Below are 6,008 nucleotides of genomic sequence, written 5' to 3'. Positions count from 1 at the left end.
TCTATTATCTATTGACATCTATTGACTTAGGTTGTGGCTGTTTGATGAAGGCATGCATCAGTGGTATTGCTGTTGTTTGTCGACACTCGCAACATTCCTTTTATCCTTATACAAGATGAAAAATGAACACTGCCTACCACCAGGCTACTGGAAGAAAGACCAAAAATGTAATGAGCTGCAAATACAGATGTAGCTGCGCCACTCTGCTGTACGGGTCTAGGCAAACTATGGTTCTTAAAGCTGCAGAAAAGAAGAGGGTCTATTATTCATAGAAAAATAAGTTTTGTGTGTAAGTACCTGAATACTGTCATTGTACAGGTCATTAGTGATCTTCATACTGGAGAGAGGATGAATGGAGCTATTTTACCAGGCAGAATATAAAATGCAGAATCTATCAGGCCTTTTTGAGTCAGAGAAGAAAGGACATCTCAAGTGAGCACAGTGTGAATCAAACTGTGAATGAGCATGAAATCAAGGTAAGTGAAGATATCTAGGCCAAGAGGCTATAGATTTTAGCAAAAAGAGTGATCTGCTCTGACTTCAGAAAAAAATATTATTGAAATTTGAATGAATGAACATGGTTCCATGAGGACACATAGACCTGTATTTAATGAGCATGGTTCCATAAGGAGACATAGACCTGTATTTAATGGGCTCTCACATTTTAGAATATGTACCTTTTTATGTTTGGTTTTAGAGGACGATGAACGATGGTTGGCATATCCAAAACATCAATGGTCTGTACTACACTAACCCAAATTAAAATGCCGGCTTACACTGATGATACAATGGCAATATGCTGAAGTAAGTCAGATAAGGTGGAAACAAAATCAACATAACCTAAAGACAAACGACATGATCCTTGTTATTCCTATTTATCTGTTTCAGAAACAGATGCTGCAGTGGCAGGGTGAGCTCAGTTGGTAGAGCAGGCACACATATATGGAGGTGTATACCTCGATGCAGAAGGTCCAGGGTTTGAGTCCGACCTGAGACGATTTCCTGCATGTCTTCCCCCTTGCTCTCCCCTTTCATATCTATCATTTCCCGAAAAAATCTTTAAAGAAAAAAAAAGGTGGCGTATGATCTGAGACAGTACCATACATCATTAGTTATCATTATGTTCTTATGAGTCACCAAAGAAGGAAACAGAATAATCAGTGAAGTGTGACAGATGTTGCAGATGCTTTCATTATTTTACAGGACTAGAAGTTACCAGAGATGCTATATGTGTATCATAGAACATATATATGTAAATCAGTTTGTCTAAGTATAGTTTTATGTTAGAATTATGAGCATATCCATTAGACTAGTGTAAAAGAGGAATTTCTTTTACTTTTGGTTCTTTTATTTGTTCATTCTGTCTTGGTTCTACTGAAAAGAAAAAGCACATCTGTCATTACCACCTCTATTTTGTACTATTTGTAACATCATCTGTCTCTTGGCTGGATGCTGTAAATAGCATAATGGTAAAAAATATGTCTTCCTTACATCATAAGAGCACAACAATCAGAACCTGTTAGTAGTTAAGGCAGAGCCTTTGATCACATTCATCTCTCTCTGAGAAATACACTAAGGGAGAGGAAGAGAGACAGACTGACATAAAGAGTAATTGGAAGAAAGACATTTTCCCTAAATCTGGCCTGAGCTGCTTGACGGTAACGGAAAATAAAAACCTGCTAGTTTTTGGATTCTGTGGGTTTGAAAAGGTTTATAATATGAGCCTAATCTTAAAATACATGAAAACATTTGCATACATATTGTCTTCTATATTGGGATGTGCACTATTGGCTACATAAGGGGCCCTTGGCATGCACTTCTTTACTGTTTTATCACATTTTCTTTATTAACATTAGACTTGACTTGGACTCATCCATAATGACTTCTGATCAATAGAGTCTTTCAAAAATTGTGGCATAATCCTCCATCAGTAGTCTGATGTCAGATGACCTATAACTTCACTGTTTTGATTCATTTCACCGCTCTTTTTCCAGCAGCAACACGTGAGTACAAGCTCAGATGAGCCCACTGTACGCACCCCAGCAGCAAACATCAAACAGAAGTTTGTAAGCTTGTGAACACAGCGGAGCATTTACAGTTGGTAGAGACTGGAGCTAAAGTGAGAGTGAATAATGAACTTACATTCGCCAGAAGGCCAGAAACACATCTCTAAATGAATGCTGACGGACGCTGCTCCATGTTTGCTAGATGTGTTAATAAGCATGTTTGCTAACGTGCTTGCTATATGAACTTACCACTATGTGATCATGTCAGTTGTGTTTACAGGATGAAAGGCATCCCCTGAATTGCCAAAACAATTGTATATTATGTAATTGCAATTAGAGCTGGGCAATATATCGATATTATATCGATATCGTGATATGAGACTAGATATCATCTCAGATTTTGGATATCGTAATATCGTAACATGGCATAAGTGTTGTCTTTAAGGTTTTAAAGGCTGAATTACAGTAAAGTGATGTCATTTTCTGAACTTACCAGACTGTTGTAACTGTTCTGTTATTTGCCTTTACCCACTTAGTCATTATATTCACATTACTGATGATTATTTATCAAAAATCTCATTGTGTAAATATTTTGTGAAAGCACCAATAGTCAGCACTACAAGATTGTTGCGGTATCGATATCGAGATATTTGGTCAAAAAAATTGCGATATTAGATTTTCTCCATATCGCCCAGCCCTAATTGCAATATACATTAAGATGTGACTTTTAAATTTGGCAAAACATTTTCAATTTGGATGCAATATGTTAAATCTGTCATTGGAACAATGCTGTCTGCAAACACTAATTACATCCACATGCTGATTCACATTGCATTGTGGAGGGCCTGTGTGTGGGACTTGAATAGGCAGAGATGCACATTTTCTACTGTCAAGATACTGATGGCCACAAACAGCCTGAAGCTAGAACTGCTGACCTTTTCTTAAGAGAACTTCATTTTTCATGCCAGTGGGATTTGGAAGGAAGGTTTTTTTTATTTAAAGAACCTTCTCTGTTTTCTTGGCTTTCTCAAATTTCTACTGTATAAATTGGCATGGTAAACGTTATAAAAAGTCTATTTTTGTTTCCTTTAGCAGCTAGATTAAAGAGAAGAGTAAACTGCAGAGTGATTCCCTTAGGTGTTTGGGAGGGGAACAACACAATAAAGTTCTGATGTTTAACACTTATCGTATCATTTTCTCTTTGTGTTCCTGTGTAGTTCAAAGCAAGCCTTCATGCAGATCTCAGCAAGAGGCTGCTGGCTGGAGACTGCTTCTTTTTTCCCCTGAGGACTGTGTTTGCTTCATCCAGTGGAGATGAACATGCATTTAAATACACATCACGTTGCAACACGACATATTGTATAGACAACTGCTGTGTGTAGTGGCAAATGGATTTCTCATGTGAACACTGACAAGACTGTGTGTGTTCATGTCACATGTGCATTTGTGTCTACAGATTTCCAATTAAGGATCAATGCTTCCCTGCCGGTCTAATCTCAGGGCTCCACACCAACTTTTTGCCTTGGTTGCACTGGTGTGCCTAACTTTTTTTTATTTAGGTGCACCAGCACAAAATTTAGGTGCACCCAAATTTTTCCTCGCATCGCCTTAACGCTGAATGGCGATACACGATATATAGCTCTGTATTTTTTTAAAAAGTGGGCTAAATGTTCAGTTTTAAGTCAAAGCCACTTTTCACAAGCTCTTTTATTAAAACAGATTGTGATTAAAATAAAATGCAAAGACAGGGTTTCCTTTACCAGTTTGAAAATATACAGCTGCAACACATGTAAATGAAAGTTATCTACAATAAATAGCCTAGGATATATAAAAAAATATATATATATCTGAGAAAGCTCCTTCATAAGCTTTCAACAACAATAACAGACTGATTAAAAGAGAAAGAGGACGCCCAGATAGCTCAGTTGGTAAATATAGAGGTTTGACTCCGACCTGCGGCCCTTTCCTGCATGTCATCCCCCTCTCCCCACTTTCATGTCTTAAGCTTTCCTATCAAAATAAAGGCCGAAATCTTAAAAAAAAAAAAAAAAAAAAAAAAAAAAGAGCGACCGAAAGCCAAAGGGAGTGCGATGGACTGAAGCATATGCTAGGCTACTCAGAGAGTGACGGCTGACTCATTAGCAGCGTTACACCCGTCTTGTGTTGGCTATGAAATGTCTGTATCGTCACTGCGCTGCATTTTTATGAACTATGATCCGCAGTAACAGAGAGTTACCAGCGTTAACACTGGTACCAATACAGGTTTCCCTCTCATACTTAATATACAGCTGTGTTAACAATTAAAACTGTAGACAAATGTCGGGAGTTTGGACCGGTGGCGCTGTGTCTGTCCATGTTGCCGTGTGTGAGTGAATGGGGGGGCTGCGCGGAGGAGAGATCCAAACACAAGCAAGGCTTTCCAGAAGGAATGGGTCATGTAACGCAACATTAAACCATATCGATATAAACGACATTGCTTCGTTAGTGGAGAGGCAGCGGATGCAAGGACGTTAGGTGCACCGGTGCGACCTAGGAAAAATCTTAGTCGCATTTGCGACCAAATTGGTTGCACTCTCGAGCCCTGAATCTGATTAAAATATCCCATCGGGAACAAAGAGCCAGCTTTTAACAACATTATGAACTATAGCCTGAGGCAAAGTATCGATTCCATTTAATCAGCAATAAAGACCGATCCAAAAAAGTGGATGACATCATGGAGGCTGGATCTAATTTTTCCAGTGCCTTAGTCAGCTAGTTTGAGTCAAGAAAAACTAAAAGGGGTATAGGTGAGGACACCCCCCCCTCGGTTTTAATTGGAATAAAATGACAACCGTTCCAGCCACTAACCCCGCGACGATTGAACCTCTCCACAGTCGGTTCTACTTCCCTGCACCCTGCTGACAATCCGAAAGGTAATGGATTAGATGCAGCTAAACTGAGCTATGATCCACCAGTGCCCCCATCAGAGACTGCAAAGAATTACAACACACCACAAGTGTCCCTCCTCACTCTGTTGAACCAAGAGTACAGCATGATCAAGAAAGAGGTGCTCCGAACATGTCGCTAGCTACAGTGCTGCTCATGAATATAGGAACCCATGCTAAAGTTGAATAAAAAAAAAAACATCTTTTGGAAATTGATCTTAATGCCTTAATTGAAAAAAAAAAATAGGAAAAATCCAACCTTTAAGGACACCAATTTTCTTTGTGAATGAATTATGTATCGTGAATAAATAAATGTTCTTCCTTAAAATACAGGGGGCATTAGAAGGTACACCCCTATGTTAAATTCCCATAGAGGCAGGCAGATTTTTATTTTTATTATTTCATGGATCCAGGATACTATGCATCCCGATAGTTCCCTTGGCCTTTGGAATTAAAATAGCCCCACATCATCACATGCCCTTCACCATACCGAGAGATTGGCATGGGGTACTTTCCATAAAATCATCTCTCAATGCAAATCAAACCAGCTATTAGGCTAACTGAAATAAAACCATGCCTTCCATAATTTCCATTGTAGCTTGTAGCCTGCCTGAGTACAGCCTTGGACTGGGGTTGTTCATTTTTCCAAAATCTTTATCCAATTATCCAAATCACTTGGCTTGTTACTGCACTGTATGTGTCTTTTAGATGGAGATACTTTGGTTGCGTGTTATGATGTGGGGCTATTTTAATTCCAAAGTCCAAGGGAATTTTATCAGGATGCATAGTATCCTGGATCCATGAAATAACCCCTGTATTTTAAGGAAGAACATTTATTTACGATAGCAAATACTCATTCTTTGCATTGACATACCTCTTTAATATATCACAGTATAAAAATGTGATATCACCATTCAGCCACAATGTACTGGACAAGACAAGAGTGGATGAAACACATTACAATACACAAAATTACACACTAAACTTGAAATGGAGTTTTAAAATGTTTATTTAAAAAAATAGAAAAACTTACATAAAAAAAAAAAAAAAAAAAAAAAAAAAAAAAGTATATATCCAT

This window comes from Perca flavescens, chromosome 6 (assembly GCF_004354835.1).
Source record: "Perca flavescens isolate YP-PL-M2 chromosome 6, PFLA_1.0, whole genome shotgun sequence".
Lineage (NCBI taxonomy): Eukaryota > Metazoa > Chordata > Actinopteri > Perciformes > Percidae > Perca > Perca flavescens.
Note: the sequence above shows the minus strand (reverse complement) of the source record.